The 25,836-nt window shown below is 39.3% G+C and overlaps 1 protein-coding gene across 3 annotated transcripts in view; it reads left to right on the forward strand.

The window, feature by feature from the left end:
* Positions 1-16,560: 16,560 nt before the first annotated feature.
* The window catches only part of nlgn1 (neuroligin 1), a 331,652-nt gene continuing 322,376 nt past the window's right edge, over positions 16,561-25,836 (forward strand). For all 3 annotated transcript variants that reach the window (XM_075484973.1, XM_075484971.1, XM_075484972.1), the window contains exon 1: positions 16,561-17,042. The gene's annotated coding sequence lies outside the window, so the exon portion shown is untranslated. The remainder of the gene's footprint in view (positions 17,043-25,836) is intronic.

Genomic DNA, 25,836 nt, shown 5'->3' on the forward strand with positions numbered 1-25,836 from the left:
AGTCCTCATGAGTTAAAATAGTTACCGTTTATTGTCTCTACTTTGATAAATAAACTCCTCCAGGAGTTTCGAAAGACTTCATTCTTCTGTTTAACAACAGTACATTTAAAGTTATTTATATAATTATTTAGTTTAGAAAACAATATTAATAAAAACCTGTGATAACTCACATAGGCAGCTATCACAACAGATCTCTGTAAAAAGCTCTTATTCCAGATGATGAAAGTGTGTCTCCTGGCCTGGGCAACACAACTGTCACAGCTATATCATAACAAAATTCAAGATTACATGGGAGAGCAGTGCATGTACTGAAAAAGTTAATAAAAAGTAACACGGTCCACAGCCTTCTTCGATGATGACTCAGAATACCAGCACTCACAAATGCATCGTCCAGTTAAATAAAAAGCAAAACTTTCAGCCAACACATTTCAGCAATAAACTCTCAAAGGTTATCACTGAAAGAGTGAAAGATTTATTCTTGATGACATCTATGATGTCAATACCTCTGTCAAAGAGAACTGACATTGCTGAAAGATAGAGAATGTGCTGAGATGGATAGCTACTCTGAGGCTTTTCATTATGTCAGCTGCCTTGAGGGAGAGCATTCAAGGTAGAGTTTCATAAACAGACTAACAGAGTTTCAGCTATACTACTTTCGCACACTCACTCACAAGCACACACACACACACAAAGTCTTTTATACTAATTACAGTGCACCTGCATACCAAATTAATGTTACAGCAGAATCAATCACAAATGCAGGCATTTTCATTTCCATTAATTTCACTGTAGATTAAAGCTGACCTACTTTTGCTAACTGAGCCTGATTTGGACAGGATAGATGGGGGAATGAGGACAATCCAGATTAATGGTTATTATACATCCACATAAAAGGACTGGGGTACCATTAAAGCTTCTCTGCAAACAGGTTCACAACTGTTTTTGTGTTTTCAGTCCAAAAATCTCTCTCAAGCTCTCACACAAACTGTAGCCTGCAGAATGTAGCTGTACAATATGCAAATGAAAGTGTTGTATGTCTCCAATCAATTAACCATGTAAACATAATTCAGATATTGAAATGTGAACGTTCTTTGTTCACGATAAAACCTTTGATTTACAATTTGTTAGTAGCATTTTCATGCATTCCATGCTTACTTCTTTACACTTGTTTGCCTGTACTTTGTATTTCATTGACAAACTTTAAGCTTGTCTTTAGTGACAGTGTGGGAGAGATCTAAAACAAAAAAGTTTGTGAGCCCACAGTTGTCTTTTAACAGGTATTTATGATAGTCTTTGCAAAGGATCAGACACATCCAGATTGTCTTGTAATCCAAATGAAATCTGCATGTGTCTGATTAGGAAGACCAGAATCAGTCGGTATATATCAAAGTTCAGAAAGATCATTTTACGACATGCAGCTGTTGGGGGGGTTAACTCCTTACGAGCTTGAGGTTGTAAAGCAAATCTGTCTCTTCAAGCAAATCCAGATACATCCCCTGCCACTTGGAATGCACTCACATTAACACACTCTCGGTATAAAGAAAACCTACCATGTAGGTAGAAGTCAGCTGCTTTTTCATCTCCAGTCTGTGCAAAATATCTGGTCAGGTCAGGCAGTCCCAGAGTAGGTGCAGTCTGCAGTGCCATTTTCAACTCAACAAAGGCCGCCTCTGCATTTCCAATCTGCTTTGTCAAGTGGTTTTAATCTTTTACCATACAGCAATGCACTTCCACAACTGCTTATTTAGGAATAAATGTTCTACAATATGAACAAATATCCAAAAATGATATCACTTGTTTTTTAGTTGGTTTTGGATTGCTGCAACTCTTTTGGGTGAAATAGATTTACCCTCTCCTGTTATCATATGACCCAGAAATGTCACTTTTTGTTGCACAAATTGAAGTTTTGAGAGGCCAGCCTTGTGGCCTCACTCCACTGAATGTTTTAGCAGAACCACGTATTGTGCTCGAATATCAGTATTTATGAAAGTTCAGAACAAAGAATGGTACCTTTCATGCAGCTGTAGAGGGAAGGATTTAACCCCTTTCATTAGCTTGAGGTTGTAAAGCATATTTAGATACCTCCCCTGCCACATGGGAATACACCCACACTCTAAGTAAGCATGCATAAAGAAAATCTATCATGCTGGTAGAAAAGCATATGAAACAATTAAATTACGATGAATAACAAATGCAATTTTGGTGTCAGGGATTTCAGGGTTTGTGATTGCCCCATCATGGCCTCTGTAGCAGTTCATCTAAATAGTGCAAGTTTTTTTTTAATTTTTATATTTACACCTGTTTCATAAATGTTAATTAAAGTAATAAACATTTAATAAAAATTGTCACTTGTATACTATTTAAGGTAGTATGATTAAGTACCTAAACTAAATAAGAATCAAATAAAATACTATCCAATCAGAAACAGCTACATTCAGCACATAGATGTAAGATGGCATGTAAATATAAATTTAGCAAGGAAAACATCTGTATATGCATCAATCTGACCACTTAAGCTGACTAAAAGATGTATTCAAAGAAAAAAAAAGTATATATTTGCTTACTCTTGAAAACATTTAAATATATAATGCGTTTCATTATTTTCATAATCTTCAAAAAACAAATTTAAATATAATTTTTATGCATAATAGTAATTAATTTAACTGCATTACATTCTAAATAGAATAGAATAGAATAGAAAAATACTTTATTCATCCCCCAGTGGGAGAAATTCAAAAATAGTTAAGTAGCTCAAAATGTTTACAATGATTGTATATTAGACCAAATGAATAAGTATTTGATGGACATAAAGTTACAGTCCAAGAAAAAGGAATCTTGAACTAAAATATGTTTAATGGTACATTTTGTGGATTATTTAAACTAATTAAAGGTATAACACGGAAGCCTATAACAGATACTTTAAAAAAAAGTTAAAATAGTCTAACATGTTTTAATGTGGATAATTTCTGCACCTGAAACGTGTTTAAAGGCTACCACACTAAAGTTTTCCCTTTTTTTTAACAAGATCTTTTATATTTATTTTAATCCCTTAATTGTGAATGCAATGGAGTGGCAGCTATTTTCAGATCAGGGTTACTCATCAGTCCCAGACCCAAGATTAGTTTGAGCTCTTTTGAATCTCTGATTCTCAGTTTTTCCCACGCAAAGTGGAAATCACAGAAACCTCTTGTGTTTGTTGTTGTGTATCGTCCACCTGGCCCTTATTCTGAGTTTCTGTCTGAATTCTCAGAGTTTTTATCCCAGTCAGTGCTTACAGATAAAGTCATTGTAGTGGGTGACTTTAATATTCATGTAGATGTTGAAAATGACAGCCTGAATATGAAATTTAATTCTATATTGGACTCTATTGGATTTTCTCAGAGTGTTCACAGACCTACTCACTGCCTTAATCACACCCTTGATCTTGTTCTGACTTATGGCATTGAGAGTGAACAGTTAACAGTGTTCCCTCATAACCCTGTCTTATCTGACCATTTTCTGATAACCTTTGAGTTTACATTACTTGACTATACAGTTTCTGAGAAGAAATTTACGTATAGAAGGTGTCTATCAGAGGATGCTGTAACCAGATTTAAAGAATTAATTCCATCATCCTTTTCTTCACTGCCATGTGCAGATATGACAGAGGACGACTACCTAAACTTTACTCCAGCAGCACTTGACTCTCTTGTTGACAGCACTATAATTTCAATGCGTACAGCACTGGACAATGTTGCCCCTCTGAAAAGGAAGGTAATCAGTCAGAAGAGGTTGGCTCCTTGGTATAATTCACAGCTGCGTGCTTTAAAGCAGACTGCAAGAAAGCTGGAGAGACAGTGGCATTCCTCTAATTTAGGAGAGTCTCAATTAGTCTGGAAAGATAGTTTAATAATGTATAAGAAAGCCCTTCGTAAAGCTAGAACTGCTTATTATTCATCATTGATAGAAGAGAATAAGAATAATCCCAGGTTTCTTTTCAGCACTGTAGCCAGTCTGACTAAAAGTCCGAGCTCTGCTGAGCCAGTTATTCCTTTAACTCTCAGCAGTGATGATTTCATGAGCTTCTTTATTAATAAAATTGTTTTTATCAGAGAGAAGATTGATGGAGTCCTTCCCACTTTTATCACTGATGTATCATCAAGTACAGCAGCTTTAGAAGTATCTTTAGAACCTGATTTGTATTTAGACGGCTTCTGTCCAGTTGATCTCTCTGAACTAACAACAGCAATAGTCTCTTCTAAACCATCAACTTGTGTTTTAGACCAAATCCCAACCAGACTGTTCAAGGAGGTTTTCCCATTAATTGACACTTCCATATTGGATTTGATCAATCTGTCTTTGTTGACAGGATATGTACCTCAGACTTTTAAGGTTGCTGTAATTAAACCTTTACTTAAAAAACCTACTCTTGATTCAGAAGTGTTGGCTCATTATAGACCTATATCCAATCTCCCTTTTATGTCTAAAGTTCTTGAAAAAATAGTTGCTGCTCAGCTTTGTGATCATTTACACAGAAATAATCTGTTTGGAGAGTTTCAGTCAGGATTCAGAGTGCATCATAGCACAGAAACTGCACTGCTGAAAGTTCCCAATGATCTCCTCTTAGCCTCTGATAGCGGACTTGTGTCTGTGCTTGTCCTGTTGGATCTCAGTGCTGCATTTGATACGGTCGATCACAGTATCTTATTACACAGACTTGAACATGTTATTGGGATTAAAGGAACTGCATTAGGCTGGTTTAAGTCATATTTATCTGATAGATTTCAGTTTGTTCTTGTAAATGAAGAATCTTCCTGACACACCAGAGTAAGTCATGGAGTTCCCCAGGGTTCTGTGCTTGGACCGATTCTTTTCACTTTATACATGCTTCCATTAGGTAACATTATTAGGCAGCATGACATAAATTTCCATTGCTATGCTGATGATACTCAGCTGTACTTATCTATAAAACCAGATGAACCCAATAGGTTGGTCAGACTACAAGCATGTCTTAAAGACATAAAGACCTGGATGACTCAGAACTGTCTGCTGCTAAATTCAGACAAAACTGAAGTCGTTATCTTTGGACCTGAGCGTTTCAGGGAGAAATTGTCTAGCTATATAGTTACTCTAGATGGTATTTCCTTGGCTTCTAGTTCTACAGTGAGGAACCTTGGAGTTATTTTTGACCAGAACTTATTATTTGACTCGCATATAAAACAGGTTTCTAGGACTGCCTTCTTTCACCTTCGTAATATTGTTAAAATCAGGAACATCTTGTCTCAGAGTGATGCAGAAAAACTAATTCATGCATTTGTTACTTCAAGATTGGACTACTGTAATTCTTTATTATTGGGCTGTCCCACATATTCTCTGAAAAGCCTTCAGCTGATCCAAAATGCTGCAGCCAGAGTTTTGACGAGAACTAACAGCAGAGATCATATTTCTCCAGTTTTAGCTTCTCTTCATTGGCTCCCTGTTAAATTCAGAATAGAATTTAAGATTCTTCTCCTTACATATAAAGCTCTTAATGACCGAGCTCCATCATATCTTAAAGATCTCATTGTAAGATATTTTCCTAACAGAGCACTTTGCTCCCAAACTGCAGGTTTACTTGAGGTTCCCAGAGTTTCTAAAAGTAGAATGGGAGGCAGAGTCTTCAGTTATCAGGCCCCTCTATTGTGGAATAAGCTGCCAGTAAATGTCCGGGAAGCATGACACCCTTTACACTTTTAAGACCAGGCTTAAAACTTTCCTTTTTGATAAAGCTTATAGTTAGAGATGGCTCAGGTGATCCTGAAACATCCCATAGTTAAAGGATAAGACCGGTTTTTTGACATTGGGCCCTTGATTTCACATTATAACATGATGTTCTACTCACCCCTGCTTGTTGTTGAACATTTGGAGCTGTTCCGAAGATATTCGCGAGGCGTCTGGCTGCTCTCTTGAGATATTCGGCCATGAAACGGTTTCTATGGGCAAGCTTATACAGGCACAAACTATGCTGTTTATAATTTATTAATTACTCTACACTAGCACTGATAACGTGGAGGTGCGTCGCTTACTTAAAAAAATCCGGGTTACTGTAATTTTGATTTTTTTTTTGTCGTAAAGTGGGTGTTACTGACGTCCTCCTCGTGCTACTGCCACAGACAGCCCACAGACCTGCTGCCTATTTATTCATTCGGCTAAAATTCAAAATTAGTAACCCGGATTTTTTTAAGTAAGCGACGCACCTCCACGTTATCAGTGCTAATGTAGAGTAATTAATAAATTATAAACAGCATAGTTTGTGCCTGTATAAGCTTGCCCATAGGAAACTGTTTCATGGCCGAATATCTCAAGAGATCAGCCAGACGCCTCGCGAATATCTTCGGAACAGCTCCAAATGCCCAACAACAAGCAGGGGTGAGTAGAACATCATGTTATAATGTGAAATCAAGGGCCCAATGTAAAAAAAACGGTCTTATCCTTTAAGCTGCTATAGGCCTAGACTGCTGGGGGGCCTCATCTGACACACCTTTCCTCACTTTACTCTCTTTATGTATATGTGATATTATTGTGGTCATTAACTCGTGTTTCCCTGTTCCAACAGATATCCTTTGAATGGTGTTACAGTGCCGCCGCCGCGGCAGCCCCCTCCCCCCCTTTCTGTCTTCTCAAACCCCAGCTGGTCGAGGCGGATGGCCACCCTTCCTGAGTCTGGTTCTACCAGAGGTTTCTTCCTGTTAAAAGGGAGTCGTTTCTCTCCACAGTCGCCTCAGGCACGCTCAGGCCGGGAGATTGGACCGAAAAACAAAAAGTTTTCAGTGCAATCTGTTGGTTTTCTTAGCTAGGAAATTGTTTTTGAATTGGCTCTATATGAACGAATTGGATTATTTTATGAATTATGATTATTATTAATTAATTGAATTCCAATTGGCTTGAATTGGACTTACTATCTAAGTGCCTTGAGATGACATTTGTTGTATTTGGCGCTATATAAATAAAAATGAATTGAATTGAATTGAATGGTTTGATACAGAAATTTGTGTTCTGTATGGATGAATTTAAAAGTTGCTTTGGGTTTAACCTTTATCGTGTTGACATACACAGTTGTCTTGTAAAAACTTTTTAAAAGAACCTTGTTTTCACCTCAAAATAGAATTTATGGGCTACAGTATGTACTAGATTAAAATGTATGTGCTTTTTATTGTCCACCCTGTTGAAGAAGCTTGTATGACAAGGATGGATATTCACTGTTGTCATAAACAAATAAAGTTAAGGCAATACTGAAAAGAAGGTATCTGAATTCTGAAGATACCTGAGACGTGGAAGTATAATTTAGCATAGAGAAGATGCATGTACATTTGAAATAATAATATAAAAATATTTAATTCAGCCTATGTTTCTTAAACTAGATGACTTTTTTAAATGTGATACCTTCAAAAACTGAACTAGACCACAATCTACAACATTGGAAAAGTCACTGGATGGTAGAATATTACACAGATATGATGTTGGCAACAGGTAATTGATGAAACAATGCTTTCCAAAATGTAAAACAACAACCAGGGCAAATGTTAGATTGACTTTATTGATTAACAGTCTGGATCTGAAAGTCCCAAAATCCTTAACTCGGTCATTATCTACCACCTTTGGAGGTATCTCCCACTTTTCATTTGGGGATTCCAACCTACACTGGTCACGTACACTATTCCCACACTTAGAAATGGTGTTCCATGCAATCCATACCTGCCTTCATCTTATGTCCCACTACTATATGCTGGACACTATATGCCTGCCCCAGTTGGCAGCAAGTTGCAGAAGCTCCAATAGTATTATGTGTGTTTTTGTGGTTCATATTAAAGGGATAGTTCGGGATATTTGACATGAATCTGTATGGCATCACCATAACCAGTGTCGTGCATTCAAACTGACTTACCCCCGACAGTGTCCTGTGAGCCGAGTTCTTGTCCCGTGTTGGTCAAGGCGAAAGTAGTCCGGCTTGTTTGCTGGGGTCAAGAAATTAGCGCGTTTTTCTTCCCAAAACAGTACGTGTGCTAAAGAGTGATTTATTTCATCACAAAAACCGAAGCCGGCAAAAGTCACTCCTCGTTATCACTTGGGCCCTATACTGTCTCTCGTTGTGTATCAATGCGCACGTCATTCTGACCGCGAGCTGTGCGCACGAGTTCACTTTGTTTACTGCTCGGGAAGATGTCTGACAACGAGAGCGACGAGGAACATATTGACTTCCGTTCAGAGCCAAGGGGGTATCTTTATGAACCCGTTTATACTGAGGAGGAAGTTCGCCAAATGGACTTAGATCGGGCAGAAAGAGAGAGGGTGGACAGAGAAGTGATGGAAACAGAAGCTGGAGCCACTGCTGGAGCTGCGATACCCAGGGTGGCCGACAAATCCTGGTGCACTTGTTTGAAGTGCGAAGTAATGCAGACAGAGGTGGAATGTTACTGCTGCCACGAGTGGGATTTAGTTATGCCCCAGATACAAAACCTTTCCATAGATGAGGATGTCGGCGGCCGCGGGACGGCTGCTGCCTGCATCATAAATAACGGTGACTTCCCTGCACTCCTGAATGCAGGCGTCTGAGAACTTTTTTCCATGTTCCCAAGATCAACTGGAAGAGGCGTCCCAGACCAGCTGGACCCGATGGCCAGTTGTCTGCAGAGTAAGTGTTGAGCACTGCCAAAGAACAGAAAGACTCGTGCGCACAGCTCGCGGTCAGAATGACGTGCGCACTGATACACAATGAGAGACAGTATAGGGCCCAAGTGATAACGAGGAGTGACTTTTGCCGGCTTCGGTTTTTGTGATGAAATAAATCACTCTTTAGCACACGTACTGTTTTGGGAAGCAAAACGCGCTAATTTCTTGACCCCAGCAAACAAGCCGGACTACTTTCGCCTTGACCAACACTGGACAAGAACTCGGCTCACAGGACACTGTCGGGGGTAAGTCAGTTTGAATGCACGACACTGGTTATGGTGATGCCATACAGATTCATGTCAAATATCCCGAACTATCCCTTTAAGCTATTTTTCTGCAAATAAGTGTTTGTTTGTTTTTTTTTAACAATTTTTCTGCACTGATTTGGAAACTGCATTGACTCATTCTTTTGTCACTTTTTTTTTGTCACATCTCTTATGATAAGTTGCCATGCCAACCCAAGAGGATTTCACAAATGGGAGCAACTAATTGAGCTTTCCAAAATGTCAACTAAAGCATGGAAAAAGACCCGCAGATTTGAAAAAAGAAAAACTATGGATGTTGGGCAGAGGCAAGACGGGGGAAACAGGTGGAGGAAGTACAGGCCAGGTCTTCCCTGGATACTGATGGGGAATTAACCAGCAAACAAAATGGACCATATACCAACTTTTTTCTACCTAGCTTTAAGACGATTCAAGCCAACAGAGACATTAAGACCAGCAGCAAAAGCAAAGGTGGAGGTATTGCAGTGATTGTTAACAACAGATGGTGTAATTCTGGGCATGTCACTGTAAAGGAGAGGATTTGTACCAGGGACATTGAACTTCTAGCTGTGAGTTTACATCCACATTATTGCAACTATATAATTTTGAACCAAAGTGAGACCCTGAACAAGAGGGAGCTTCTGGAGAGGTTCAACTTTCAAGGCTTCCACAAGCTTTCCACAAGGTTTAGGAGTGTGTTTATGGGATTTTTTTTACCATTCTTTCAGAAGCGTATTTGTGAGGTCAGACACTGTTGTTGGTCAAGAAAGCCTGGCTCGAATTCCTCCCAAAGGTGTCCTATCGGATTGAGGTCAGGACTCTGTGCAGGCCAGTCAAGTTCTTCCACACCAAACTCATCCATGTCTTTATGGACCTTGCTTTGTGCACTGGTGCGTAGTCATGTTAGAACAGGAAGGGGCCATCCCCAAACTGTTTCCACAAAGTTAGGAACATGAAATTGTCCAAAATCTCTTGGTATGCTGAAGCATTCAGAGTTCCTTTCACTGGAACTAAGGGGCCAAGCCCAGCTCCTGAAGAACAACCCCACACCATAATCCCCCCTCCACCAAACTTTACACTTGGCAAAATGCAGTCAGACAAGTACCGTTCTCCTGGCAACCGTCAAACCCAGACTCCTCCATCAGATTGCCAGATGGAGAAGCCTGATTTGTTACTCCAGAGAACGTGTCTCCACTGCTCTAGACACCAGTGGCGGCGTGCTTTACACCACTGCATCCAACGCTTTGCATTGCACTTGGTGATGTATGGCTTGGATGCAGCTGCTCGGCCATGGAAACCCATTCCATGAAGCTCTCTACGCGCTGTTCTTGAGCTAATCTGAAGGCCACATGGAGTTTGGAGCTCTGTAGCGATTGACTCTGCAGAAAGTTGGCGACCTGACAGTTGACTGTGGAACATTTAGTAGCGAGGAAATTTCACGACTGGACCTGTTGCACAGGTCGCATCCTATCACGGTACCACGCTGGAATTCACTGAGCTCCTGAGAGCGAGCCATTCTTTCACAAATGTTTGCAGAAGCAGTCTGCATGCCTAGGTGCTTAAATTTATACACCTGTGGCCATGGAAATGATTGGAACACCTGAATTTAATTATTTGGATGGGTGAGTGAATATTTTTGGCAATATAGTGTACATTATATAGATTTATTTGTGTAAGAAAATATCTTAAGAAATTAAGCTCTGTTAAATTGGCCATTTAGTTTTATTCATGGTGCTTTGCCTTCATGATCATTCCTATTTCAATGTACAGGTTTGATTTTCTGTACATGCAACTCTAAATCTCTAAAATATGAATATTTTCACTGCACATTCCCCCTCTTTCGTCTTGTCTATGCATTATTTTGCAAGTGGACTTTGTTTATACAAACAGCTTCAGGTGGTTATCATCACACAAGGATACACAGTACAAACAAATAAATGAATTAATTAAAAAAATAAAAATAAATAAATAATGAAAAATAAACAACTTGCATGTGGCGAAAGTAGAGTGTCTCTCAAAAGATTTTGCATTTCTTTTCTAGCTGTGAGACGTTATTCTCTTTGAGTCTCTGGACTGCAGCACAACAACACTGTGCCACTCGCACTGTTTACTCCAGGCATCTGTTAAAGCCAGCTAAGCCATGAGCAATTTAGTGAAATTTGGAGAAAACCACACAGAGAGTGCAGATAACAAGTGAAGAAGAAAAAGAAAGCTGGGCTGAGACAAAAGAGCCTTATGGAGAAAACAGATGTTAAACGTTTTCCCCCTCTCCTTTCATTATGGGCAATGTAAGGTCCCTGGCTAACAAGATGGAAGAGCTAACCATGCTAGCCCCAAGTCAGAGTATCAGGAGTAGTTTAATGGGCTTCACCAAGTTATGGCCGCGCTAGCATGTACATGATGACAACACTAAGGGTTTCCAGACTTTTAAGGCCAACAGGAACTACATCAAGGGTGATAAGAGGAAGGAAGCCACAGACTCCCTTCTACTTAGAAAGTTGGGTAACCCCTCTCTAACTACCATTGTGTGCAGCTGGATTAAGACCATGGGAGTTTTTCTCATGTTTATATGGTACATGTCTACAGTCTACAGCAGGGGTCCCCAACCTTTTCAGCACCAAGGACCGGTTTAGTTCTGCAATTTGTTCCCGCGGCCCGGTTGGGGGGTGTGGGTGGGGGGGGGGATACTTTTTTTTTTTTTGTACTTTACGTTCAACAGACATTACATTTAGCAGATGCTTTTACAAATTAGGATATGATGACAGACAGACAGTCATCATTGAAAAAAATAAACGTGCACAATCGTCCTCCTATAATGCAATCTATGCAGTTTCCAAGTATAGAATCTAGCGAGTGAAATGAAAGAATTCCCGATTTCCATTGCCCCCCCCACCCCCCCAATCTCACGGCCCGGTTTGGAATGTCTCGCGGACCGGACCCGGTGGTTGGGGACCCCTGGTCTACAGTATTCATTGCCACCTTGGGTGACTTAAACCACGTTACGCAGAGAGGACCCTAGATCTTGTGTATACAAACAATCACAGAACATTCCAGATAAAGACCCTGGGGACCAGCAAGGGGACTGTCTTCTCTCCATACACCACAGACTTCAACTACTGCACAGGGACTTTCCACTTTCAGAAGTTCTCTGATGATTCTGTTGTCATGTGATGCGCTAGAGAGGGTGATGAGTACAGGGCTGTAGAGGACAACTTTGTCACAAGGTGCGAGCGCATCCATCTTAATGTGGTACGCATGCAGCTTAATGTGGTAAACAACAAGGTCAGAAGATAATGAGAGATTGCAAATACCTCAGTATACACCCTGATGGCATGAGGCAGTGCACAGGGGAGCGGATGCAGTATTGGAGTCGGGCTCTCTGACGGTTGTGCTAGAGAGGATGTTGTTGAAGATAAGGAGAATATTTTTCAGCACCACACACCCACTCCATAACACGCTGGTCAGGCACAGACGTATTGTCAGCAATAGGTTTACCCCACAGCCATGCATGACCGAATGCCAGAGGAAATCATATCAAGCTCTTTACCACCACCCTCTGACACTCATTCATTCACATGTGAGCAATAATTTATCTGTTCATAAAACGTTAATTATCATATAAACCAAACATTTCCGTCCGTAGTGTACATGAAAAACCTTCTTAATATACTATTTTGTTTTTTTGTTTCTATTATCCTATCTATCATTATTACCAGTATGTTCCTGTTTCAACGTGTGCATTAGTGTTGTGGGTGGGTTTGTTATTTTGCATTTATGATGGAGCACTGCAAATGAAAAAGCTCCCCTCTGGGATTGATAAAGTACATTTGAATCTAAAAATAAATACATAAATGATCAAACAGATTAACTAAACTTTGTCTCCATCATCCCCTCTTTTGTTTAGTATCGTAAAGTCAGTAAAATAACAGATTAATGTTATTGATAGAAATAAATCAGACTTAAATTAATAACAGTTAATAGGATAAATGATGAAAAATAAGATGGAGAAGAAGCTGTCGTGAACAAGTGTCTCCCAATGCCACCACTTTTAATAGTAAACAAGAAACACTAACTTATTCTTTTGTTCATTTTCCTTACCCTCCATTACCATTTTAAGCTATAATTAAGCTATAATTCTCCATTTCTGTAACTCACACTAAAATGACACATAATCTGAGTGTCTGTGGTAGTTTTCCATGCATATCAATTAGCTAAATGATGACTATGTGAGACACAAGTTCAAGGGTAAGAGTGGGTGACAGGAACAGCAACATAGCAGAGATAATTCTTCAAGTTAAGACTCAGCAATTGACCTACATCTCAGGGAGAAGGGACACTCTTTGGAGGACAATAATGTACGTGTTCTATTTGATCTATTTAAAACTGGAAAAACCAAATCGTGAACAGATACTGATACTCCCCGCCATCTTGTTTAGAAGTGAAAAAGCTTTTCAGATGAGAGGTAAAACATCTTCAGGGTCGAAGAAGAAGTTCAGTTGCCCTAATTCAAGCTCTTATGATGATCTAAGTTGTACCCTGCCTTTCACCGAAAGCAGCTGGGAGAGGATTCAACCCCCTTGTGGTGCTGATGAGGAAGATAAAATGGAGGGATTTTAGGAACTATACTAACAGGACATAAATAACTACTAGAGGAAGCAACAGGATGCTGTTAATTAATACCTTCACAGACATGAGATATGTCAGAACTTTGATAAATTGATTTTCTGTTTTTAACAGTTGATCATGAGCTAAGTTAACCTACTGGTACTATGTATGTTTGTTCATTAATGTGACTGCAGTAGTTCTGAGTAGTTCTCTATTCAAATCTGACAAACTGTTGCGGCTGCTGTCTACTTGTCTGAAAGGGGATTTACAGATAAACCAGTGCATTTCTTCTGTATATACACACACAGTGTATAGCTGTGTGGGAAAGTCTCCACGTGTATGCACTGAAAGAACAGGGGAAAGTTAGCTTTGAAGCTCTTGTGCACCTGATCAATGAGACTTTCCCCTCCTCCCCCACAATATGTATCTGCCAATGAGAGGTCAGTTCATGCAGACACAAACATATAGTTGCTTTCAAACAACATGTGGCTTCTGGTGGTCAAAAGAGCAACTGCACGTGAACTGTAAAAGTGTCATCCATGCAGTTAAAGAGAGTATTTTTGCCCAAACCAGAACGCTTTTCTAACCCTGCTCAAGTAATTTTGATTTCAAAACCTTAAGCAGGTCATGTTTTATGTCAAAGCCAACCAGAAAGTGCCAATGTTTTGTTGAACATATTGATTTAAAAAGTAATCAAGGCAACCAGCAAAAAGGCGACAGGTATTAAAAGGGCACATGTTGTATGTCTTGCCCTTGCTGGACCTAGAGAAACCGTATGCGTGCACAAGGAGGTTCTCCAAATGATGTGATCCCTCCTCGACTATTTTAAGAGGTTCTCCCCACTATAGGGTCCTCTGTTCTGGAACTTATTAAAAGCAATTTGTCCTCAGGTGTTTGTCCCTGAACATTTCAAACATGCAGTAGTGCAACCTTTGATTAAAGAAACAGGACTAGATACTGATGATCTTGGAAATTTTAGACCTATCTCTAAATTGCAAACTTTTATTGCAAAAATCCTCGAGAAGATAGTTTGCAACCAATTAATGGGGTTGCAAACTATTTTACAAACTAAATTCTTGAGGTCTTCCAATCTGGTTTTAAAACCTTGCACAGCACAGAATCAGCTCTTTTAAGAGTTTTCAATCATATCTTTTTAGCTACCGACTCCGGTGACTGTGCAATGCTGGTGCTTTTAGATTTTACTGCTGCATTTGACACAGTGGACCATGAATTTTTTGTCTCCCGTTTGAAACAGTGGGTGGGCATCGGGGGCGTAGCACTGGAGTGGTTCAGGTCATACTTGGCTGATCGAACATTCTGTGTCAGCGTTAGTGACTCTGTGTCCTCCTCTGCTCATCTCTCATGTGGCGTCCCCCAGGGCTCAGTTTAGGCCCTCTTCTCTTCTCTCTTTACCTGCTACCACTTGGTTCCATACTTAGAAAGCATGGTATCTCTTTCCACTGTAACGCGGATGACAGCCAGATTTATTTCTCCCTCAAAAATAATTCTGTCAAACCACTACTGAGGTGTCTGGACGATATAAAGGCCTGGAATACCATAAACTTTTTAAATTTTAACAAGAAAAACACAGAGGTGATGGTTTTTGGTGGTATTACTGGGGCCCCCTTTGTAGATCTGGGCTTCTTGGCCCAGTTCAGCCAACAGTCACTAACCTTGGGGTGAAAGTGGATACTGATCTCAAGCTCGACTGTCAGATAAATTCAGTTGTTAAATCGAGTTTCTTCCACCTGAGGCAGCTTGCTAAAATAAAACCTATTCTTTCAAAGCAACACTTTGAAACAGTAATCCATGCCTTTGTGACCACTAGGCTGGATTACTGTAATGCACTTTATTTGGGGGTTAGTGGGTCCTCCATCGCCCGTCTTCAGATGGTGCAAAATGCTGCCGCACGTCTTTTAACTGGCACACGTAAACACAAGCATATTACCCCCATTTTAGCCTCACTTCACTGGCTGCCCATACATTTTAGGATCAGCTTTATTTCATTTTAAATTCCTCAATGGTCTCGCACCATCCTACCTCTCCGAGCTGCTACAGCCCTTTACACCCCCGCTCTCTCTCCTGTGTGTACCAAAAACAAAGTGCAAGCTCAGAGGTGAGCGTGCCTTTGCTCTGGCAGCTCCTAAACTGTGGAACAATCGGCCTCTCCACGTCAGACAGGCTTCCTCTCTGTCTGTTTTTAAATCCTATCTTAAAACACATCTCTTCTCTTTTGCTTTCGACACGACGTGAGATGTTGAATGTATTATTATTTTTATTTTATTATTATTATTGTTTTAGATTATATAGCTGTTTTATGTCTTTTAATCTATTCTTGTATTTTCTTCTTTTAATTTTGTTTTAATTTTTTTTCTGAACAGTAGCCTACTTTGGTCCAGAGGTTGTTTTAAAGTGCTTTATAAATAAAACTGGATTGGATTGGAAGGAGAGCATGCTCCTCATAGACGGGTTCCAGCTAAGATTTGACCCAGGAACCGTCCTGCTGTGAGGCAACATTTCCTATTCTTAATCACAATAAAGATAATAATAACATGATGTTGTTTGTTACAAATGCCTGAAATTTAGATGCAGTTATGTAATATTTCCATAGCCTACTTTTATATTTTAAGGCACTCTATCTGGTTGGCGTGTTTTATATGTTCTTGTTTGTTTTTTTGTGCACTATAACACCATAATCATATATGTATATATGTATACTTAATGTTTTTGGTTGTTGTTTAGTATTTATTTCAACATGTAATTTATTAAATGACTAGAAAAGCCTTATTTCCTCCCTTTTAAGACAGTGGAAGTAAGTCTCCTATCATCGTGTTTCTTTAAGAACATGGTGTGGCGAGGGCGGGGCGGGACGCGGGTGTCAGTTTCCTGGAAGTTCTCTGTGAGGCCGCTAGGCGCGTCTCTGCTCCACCAAAGCTTCGGATGGAGAGTGGGTGCTGAAGGAGGAGGGGGAGTAGAAGCAAAACCGAGAGAGAGAGAACGGTGTTTTATCAGCCAAGTGCAACTGAATCGTGAGGAGCGGACGATACGATGGGGGGAAAAAATCCCTCTCTTGTTTCTTTTCTCCAACATCAGCTTCATTAAGATGTAGACCGATGCGCGTCCTACGACCCGGAGCATTATGGTCTCTTCTGTCACAGGGGGATCTTATTCTTTTAATAGTTCTAAATTTAAAAAGGAAAATAAAAACATTTCGGATTAATGGTGCACTTGTTTTGAACTAGAGGGGGGTCCTTAATTTGTTTTCCGTGCGTGTACAATTTTTGGATTGCATCTAACCCGAGTTTCTACCTTCTGGAGTCAAAAGTGCGCCAGTCTTATTTCCAAAGCTTGAGCGTCTGGATTTTTCTTCACGGCAGGAGGGAATAAGTGGCTTTTGGGAGGAATTGACCTTATCCTAACGGGACGTAACGCACAGAGGAATATTGCCCAAGGTGGGAGAAAACAGTGGATGGGATGCCTCTGAAGGTAAATACGCGCTCAGAGTAAATTCACCAAGCTTCACGAGACATTAAGAACATTTGGTTTGGGGAAATTTTCCGTTGAAATCATGCCGCTACGATGCAGTGGGATGATGTTGAGTTCTTGATTCACGGCAGAATTACTCTGAAGATGTGATGATGGTGGAAGTTATGCGGTGGAAAAAATCCACATGCCTTAGTTTCACGAGCCGTGGATCGGTTTTATAATGAAATGATCTGTGTTTTGAAGAGTATCCTGTGCTGAGAAAAAAAAAAATCTTCTGTCTGTCACTTTTGACTCACTCGTTTCCAAGTGCATGGGCGCACTGGGTCGCGCATATTCGCTAAAGAGAATGCGCAAGATAGTCTGATTAGAAAATGAGGCTTTGCCTTAAAATATGCAGTTTAACAATTAATTGTATTACTATCATAGCTTGCTGTGGGCCGGAATAAAATTGGAAAAGATAATCAGCATCCGTCCGCTTGCTCTGTACTACCTGCAGGTGGTTTGTGCCAGCGTAAATCTAATGTCACTGCTCAGCTTCTGTTCAGGAAAGATTTTTATCCCCATTCTTCATTGATATCAAATACCTGCGCCTTTTTACATTTTGATACTGATCCTTTGAAATACACAGTACTGGAGCTGACTCCCTCTTCCTTTCTCTAATCTAATGAACGTTAACCTCTTTTTAGGCTGAATTTGGGATGTTAGGATGGAGGGGGGATTGGGAGGAACAGTCAGTGTGTGTGTGTGTGTGTGTATGGTGAATGGGTTCTCTCTATTCTCTTTCCGACCGAGGAAGGGGGGAAAGAGAAAGAAAGTTGCGCCTGTCGGCCGCTGCGGGGGTACAGTCCCCATGTAAAACTGGATGTCACAAAAAAATGCAGTAACCGGAGCGTTGGCATGCTTGTATGTCATGACTAATGACATTATCTCATCACACATACACCGGTACAAACCACGTTTTGATGAAGTGGCGTAGTTACTAAACAATGCTTCTCGAGCTATATAGGTATAAAAATGGGCCTGCAGATTAACCTAATTAAGCCAGAATGATCAATTTGAATTTCTCTCTAGATTAATAAAGTATCTATCTATCTATCTATCTATCTATCTATCTATCTATCTATCTATCTATCTATCTATCTATCTATCTATCTATCTATCATCAGAGATCTGAACCTGTAACCTTATTGCTGTGAGAAGACTGCATCACTTTGCTTCTTCACAGCTGAAATGTTTAGATGAAGAACGGCTATTTCAATCAGTTGATGACAATGGCACGATCTACATGTGACCTTTTTAATGAACTAAATTTTTTTTCAATTTCTCACTTATGTAATGTTCAGTTTATGCAAGTGTGTGTGCATGAATGAGGGGGGGCACAGTCAGTTCACACTTTATGTGAACTGACTGTTAAGAACACATAACTGGCTTTATGTGTTCTTATCTGCATAACAGAGCACTCAAAGAAAACATCTACTCCCTGGTTATCAGTGTCTTCCTCCTCTCTCCCACCACATCACAAAAAGCTCTCCTGGTCAACCCATTCTGTTCTCCTCTCCTTCTTTTAAATAGAACTCTCCCTGTTGACTAATAAAGTGGCTTCTTAAATAGTTGATTACCTTTTTCTTTGGCAGTGTTCTGTATTTTAAGTTGGTGGGACGTAGTGCATAATGCAAAATGACTTGAATGGCTGATATACCATGACAATGGTAAACTATTCCCCTTCAGATCCAGCAGTTTTATAAATAACAGAAATTACCCTTTTGTATTGGATAGTGGTAAGAAGTTGGATCCTTATGCAGTTACAGCTGATAAATGCTGGCCAGCATTAAGCTAGGTAACCACAAGCTTTAGCAATATCATTGACAGCTCAGTTTCACTGTTTTGTCAGGACCCCTGGGGTTGGATTGTAATGCACTGTTACCCTGCACTACCTTGGTGCAGTCAAGATTATGTAAAAGGGTTTGTGTTTCCTCAGACAATAATCTTCTAACTATTAAACAACTAGTTTGGGTGTCTAAACCTAACCAAAATGTAAGATTGCCTAACTTAAGAGTCTCAGATGAGACTCCAAGTCATGCCACTATAACAGAAGCACTAGCATTTATTTGACCTATTCCATCACCAGCCCAATTCCCCTTATATGGACTATGTCACTTATTCACAACAAAAATAAGCCTGCATGTTGTCAGAATCCTGCCTCCATCTTCAGATATTGCTGCTGTCGCTGTGTCGTTTGCAGAGACACTAAAGGCCACCTTGTTTGTATCTCTGAGATGTTCTAACAAATGGCAATATCAGATGCCTTGTAAATGAGAGTGAGTTGTAATGCTTACTTCTCACCACAATGTGACATCAAGAGTAGAGTATTAGAATATGTAAATTCACATTTATTGTCAAACGTTTGATATACTATTCAAGACCTCACAGTGGGTGTTTGGAGATGAGATTAACATGTCGGTTGTCTTTATCCAGGAAACGGGCATTTTCTTTTCATTCTTCTGTTCTTTTTTCTTTTCCTTTCTTATGTAAAAATCCCCACGTTTCTTTTGATTGCCTTTTTAAAATGTTAAAGTAGAAATTGTATGCTTTTGGATCAATAGTCTAGATACTCTGCTGACTGCTATACATGTCAAAATCTAACTTCATTGTAATCAGGCCATGAGGAAACTATTCCAGTAGTTTAAATATGCATCTGTCTTCACTGAAACAGCAGAAAATAAATGAGTTATTGACAGGGATACTGGGAGGACACAAGTGGTTTTCCTCAGCTAGCCTGTCTTTGATTTGAGGGGAAATCGGGTTAGTTTTCCAATTTCTCTCTTTTCAGGAGTGGTTGTTGCTTGCCTTGTCTCTTTAAGCAGTGCTATATTTACTGGGACAAAAAAAGACAAACTGGTTCAATTATAGACAAGTAGAAAAAGATGAAGAAGAACTGTAACGTAGCTAAAGTCTACAGTGCAATATGATCCTTTCTGTAATCATCTCAGTTTTTACCTCCTGTCACTAAGTGGTTCAGGGAGCTTTAAAGTGGACTCGAAGTAGTAACTGTTACTGGCTCCAAAACATTTATAGCTCCAGAAAAATCCCATTGAATAAATGTAGAATATTCTCATCAAATACAAAGTCAGAGAATCTTACCCACAAGGTTCTGATGTCATCAGTTTATTTATGTATTTTGGATAATTGTGCTGGTGTTTTATCTCAAAATATTTCCATAAATAAATAGATATCAGTTTTCAAATAACAATGTTGAAACTCACCTGGACATTTGTTTCGCTAATGATTTGGAGTGTTATGATATGTTGAACAATTTTTTTTTTCCCATCAAAAAGGAAGCAATATTCTTTTTCCCCCATAGGTTTTGCTATGCTAGTCTATTTTAATTGGTTTTTGGTTCACTGCAATTATTGCTTGCTCCTTAGTGAAGACCCTCAAATAACCCTGCTCTCTATATTTTTTAGTCAGTACATTTACATGAAACATAACCTGTTTTTATTCAAGGTTTACTGGTATGTGGATGCTCTGTGCCATAGAGAGTATTGTTAAGAGCAAAAACAGTCTCTTAAGACAATAAACATAGCCATGCTCTTGTGTCTCTTAAAGATAGTTGTTTTAAACGGCATAGGAAAATGGTTTTCATTCCTGTAATTAAAAATACTCGTAAGCAGAGATTGTAAACGCTGCAAGCAGAAGGAAAAAGATACACAAAAGCACATTTTTATACCATTTCTGTGTGAGAAACTTTATGTTTATTGCCCTGAATAACATGATGTGCTGGGAGAATCTACAGTTTTTTAAACTATCCAACTGAGCTCTTAGTATGGTCACTTCTATGCTTACGAATGCATCTGTTTGACTGCTGTATTTTTTATCTTCCTGCTGCATTCATATTCAAAGTGCCATGAAGTGCAATGCCGCTGACTATTTCTAAGAAGGAGCTCTAAAATATCTCTAGCCCCAAGAGAGAAAAAGCTTAACTTCCCTCATGAATACTGAATAAACTTCTCATTAATGTGATTATGTTGACAATTTTAAAGTATTACTTTTCACTTCCACCATCTTGTACAAATATGGTCAATTTTGGATCAAAGGATACCAAAAATACAGAGGGATGGGAAAACTGAGGTGGATGTGAAGAATATATGGAGCAGGATGTTCATTTTGCCATAGTTTTGAATTGGCTCTTATATTGCCGTGTATACCGATAACCTAAAGGTGGGAACTTTTAGTATACTACTGGTAGCAAAAGATTGTTTGATATGGAGGTTTAAAGAAGTGGTTTCGTGCCACAGTGCTCTTTCTAAGAACGTGGGTTTTGTCCAAATGCTTTGGTTTCTTTTCAGAGCCCAAAGAAATGCAGGTTAGGTTAGTTTGTCATTTTAAATGACTGTTTGGTGGTAAGTTGTTACCCGCCTCTTTGGTTTAGCACGTGTGTATTTTTTGTAATTATTCCTGACAAACATAAATCTTTTGCATTCAGTGAGAGGGATTGGTGTAAATGTAAAAACTAAATGCAGCAATGGATTATTAAACCATTTTATGGTAGTTAAAAGTACAAAAAATATTCTTTGATACCTCGTAATTTTATCTGATTTTCTCAGTGCTGAGAGAATCAGAGGAATAATAGCGAGTAGCCCCACATCAATCTGATTGCTTTTCAAAGCACTCACCATAGAGTCTGCCCTGCAAATGGCTCATGATATATAGGCTTATATTTAGTAATGGGGAATCTCTCTTTTCTGAGTTTGCAGTGTGAACGTGGCTGACTGAGCTGAGAAGATAGTTATGGTTTTGTATTTGCATGGATTGCATCACATGATGTATGAAATCAACAGTTTTGCTTTCCCAACAAAGCCGTCTGCATACATCTATCACCACAACATACATCTAGTTGTGTTTCCTTCATTTATCAGTCAACGTCCTGTGTGTTGTATGGTTGTTTAGTGTTTTTGTTTTTATTTTCCAGTATGCTTTTTAGTTAATTCATTTGGTTCTTTCTTCATTCATTTGATGATTCGATTCAGATATGTTAGTTCTTGTAGCTGTTCAACTAAGCTGTCTATAGCCACTGGCAAAAGTCGACAGTTTGAGACAGACCTTTTGGACTTCAGAGGTCAGTAATTTCCATGGGGATGGGCCATAGGAGAATTTTTCCTTGTCACTATATAGTTTATAGAGTTATGACTATAGAGTTATGAACAGAAGCATTTGCGAACTGTGAACAAATAATTGTTATGGTAATGGTTCATATATTAAGATTTTATTAATGTTTTATTTATTTGGTTTTAATAATGTTTTGTGTATTAGGTTAATAGTATTTATTCAATTCAGTTCAGTTTTATTTATATAGCGTCAAATCATAACAAAGTCATCTCAAGGCACTTCAAAAATACAGTCCAGTTGAAGCCAATTAGAATGCAATTAATTCCAATACAATCATAATACAATCAAATTTAGTATTTAGTGTATTATTTAGTATTCCCACGTTTAATTTGTTTTGTATTTTTTTTAATGATGTTTCTTGTACTTGGTATGTATCGTAGTGATTTATACCAATTATTAATTCATTTACTTAGCTTTTCAAATCACTGATTAGTGATTTCAGGGGATACGTGGGAGCAAAACTATATTTCATTCACATCATACTGTGTCCCTGTGTCATGATCAAGAACAGGGGTCAGTTTAGGGAGGATGCAGACATGGCACCAGCCTGTTTTTAGCCATATGCTCACAAACGTTATCAAAATGTGTAAGAAGGGTCCAACAATCTATTGTCTTTGGAATCCTTGTATGCTGTATGGTAAGTTGGGTAACCACAAATTAGAATTTTCTGTCAACATCGCATATAACAGCAATCGAAAAAAAACATATTGAAGAACCAGAGAGAGGGATTGAAATACTTGAGAACAAAGTCATTAAAGGGAATGAACAGCACTGGGCAAGTTTTTAAATGAAAACGCCAAAAGTGCCTTTGTAAAAACAAGAATTTCCACCATTAAGAACATTGACGCTCTTTTCGTTTCTTTTTTGAACTGGAAAGAAGGGTTAGAGAACATAGTCAGATGCTTCATCTCAAATGTCCAAATGGGACAATCACCGATGACCCGTCTGAGATGAGGAGGCGTTTTTCTGGGTCATAATGACTTCCAGAATAAAAACTGAGAGGGTCTAAGTGAAAAAATAGTGCCTGATTGTCTCGGTGGACGTAGGTCCAGCCCCAGTTATCCTACAGGGAGAGGGCTTTGGCTGTTAACAACCTGGCAGGCTCTATGCTCTGGCACCGGCTTGTTGTACTTGAACGTCCGGCTACACTCAAAGACATTCAGAAGAAACTTACCAGTGCTTTAAGCAGAAGGGGAGCATGGACTAATTGATCTCCATAGCTGAATAGCAGCTTTCGGCTTAAATCAGCACAAAGAATGCTCTACCATGAACAGCCGCCGTGGTCTGCAACTGCTTCTATCTTGCTTCACAGAGTGAATGGTTTGGGTTATGATAAACACCTATTTCTGTTGAATGTGGATAGCATTCTCACAGACTTCTGTTTTTTTTTACCAGTCAGTGCTCACTGCCTGGATATCTGTTTTGAGACGAAAGAGATCTTGCTCTTAGTTTTTTTTTTAATGATTTTTTGGGGGCTTTTATGCATTTAATGGACAGGATAGTTGAAGAGAGACAGGAAGCAGGAGGCAGAGAGAGGGGCAACAACATGCAGCAAAGGGCCGTCTGATGCGGGACTCGAACCGGGGCCATCTGCAGTGCGGACTGTATTCTCTGTACATAGGGCGCCTGCTGTACCCACTACGCCACCAACCACCCCGATCTTGCTCTTAGTTATATGGCATTTTTGGAGAGGAACCACTGTTCTACAACCCACTCTTGCAAAGCCAAATACTCTAGTCCAGGGATGTCCAAAGTCGATCCTCGAGGGCCGCTGTCCTGCAGCTTTTAGATGTTGCCCTGCTTCAACACAACTGATTCAGATCAAGGTATCATCAGCAGGTTTGTGCAGAACTTAACAATCTTTTGAAGTGATCCATTTCATCTGAATCAGGTGTGTTGAAGCAGGGAAACATCTAAAACCTGCAGGACAGTGGCCGTCGAGGACCAACTTTGGACATCCCTGCTCTAGTCCATCAGTGTGAAACACACATAATCAAGAGCTGGCTTGACAATGCTGAAACATGTGAAGACTGCAGGACAATGGGAAAACTATTGACGAATTGAGCAAAGAAATAAGAATCACTTCTCTTCGTTTTAGAGAGAGACTGTTGAGAGACGTTAAAAATAGCCTTCCTGGTCTTTTCAGAGAGATTCTGTGGAGGGAATCTGAGGAAGACCAGCCTCTTGACCCGAAAGCATTCCCGTGTATATCCATCCATACTGCTGTGGAGGAATGGGAGATCCAAGAGCAGGAAGTCATTGTGTGTCTTATTTTGGGTCCTAAATACACTGCACTGCAAAATACATTTGTTAATTTTTTTTATTGGTCAGGCCAAGATGAGCATCTGGCTAACAAGGCAAAACAAAGTGAAGGGGCTAGAATCTATAGAGTTAACGATCAGAGATCTGGTGACAGTCTGTGTCTGAATAGTTTACTTTTTATAAAATGATTTCAGAATTGGAAGATGTTTTGTGTGGTGTGGTATATGAATCACAAAATTATATAAATATGCATTTGGGTGGTGGGTATTCTCTTCTCCACTGTACTGTATTCTGCTGTACTGTACTTTGCTTTATTGTCCTGTAATCTACTCTAATCTACTTTACTCTCTCGCACTCATGACCATTACATTTACTGTGCACATGAAAGTCCATGTGTTGCATATCATACTCATCTTTCTTATCTTGTTTGCCATGAGCAAAGGAAAAAAAGAAAAACAAAACAAAACTTTGAAATACTTATTCAATGGACCTTTAAAGTCAGGTGATTTAATTTCGAAAAGTACTTTTTTTTCTCAAAGAATTACACTCAGAGCTGTGACAAAATCCTATAAAATCTAAACCTTTTTATTAAAGAATCCTGTTCTCACAACATTACTATGTTTTCCGTTCTCTGTCCTCCTGTTTCTTTTAAACTGATTTTATTCCTGGTTTCGTTCTGGATGGATTAGATTGTTCAAAGCACTATTAAATAGTCATTTTTGTGACACATTGTCAAATATTTTGCAAAATGGTAAACTCATATCTTGTTGAGGTATAAGAAAAAGTCAGCATTAAAACTCCTAATATTACACCAGTCAGAATGATTTAGTACAGATATCTGTTTGCCAAATTGCCTGAACATCAGTAACTATTGTTTTCAAAGGGGACAACCTCATTACCCCAAAACACTTAACATAAACGAGCCAAAATGATATGATACAGAATCCAAAAGTCATGAAACCAAAACTTAGACTGGAGGCCTCTTTCTTCTCTTTGTCATCTTTAAATGCAACAAGATGTGGCATATGTTGGAAAGAGTCAATTGACTAAGAGAGGTAAACAAGTGAAATGGAAAGTGTGAAGTTCGAATTTGAGTGGTTACGTGTCACAATTTATGTACATAAATCAATGTTTTTATTTTTTTTTATTTCCTTTCTTTTTGTATTGGACCTTGAATGTGTACGTGACAGCGTTCTGGAGGCAGCTTAGCTATTTGCATGTGTCTCTGTCCTGAAGGGATATGTCACACACTGTGTGGTAATGTTTCCATTGTGGTGCGAGGAGAGCTATGTTCACACTGTTTCCCCATTGACCCTCCTGGCAACCACACACAAAATATCTGCCTGGTGAACCAAACAGAAGGAGA

This window comes from Odontesthes bonariensis, chromosome 15 (genome assembly GCF_027942865.1).
Source record: "Odontesthes bonariensis isolate fOdoBon6 chromosome 15, fOdoBon6.hap1, whole genome shotgun sequence".
NCBI lineage: Eukaryota > Metazoa > Chordata > Actinopteri > Atheriniformes > Atherinopsidae > Odontesthes > Odontesthes bonariensis.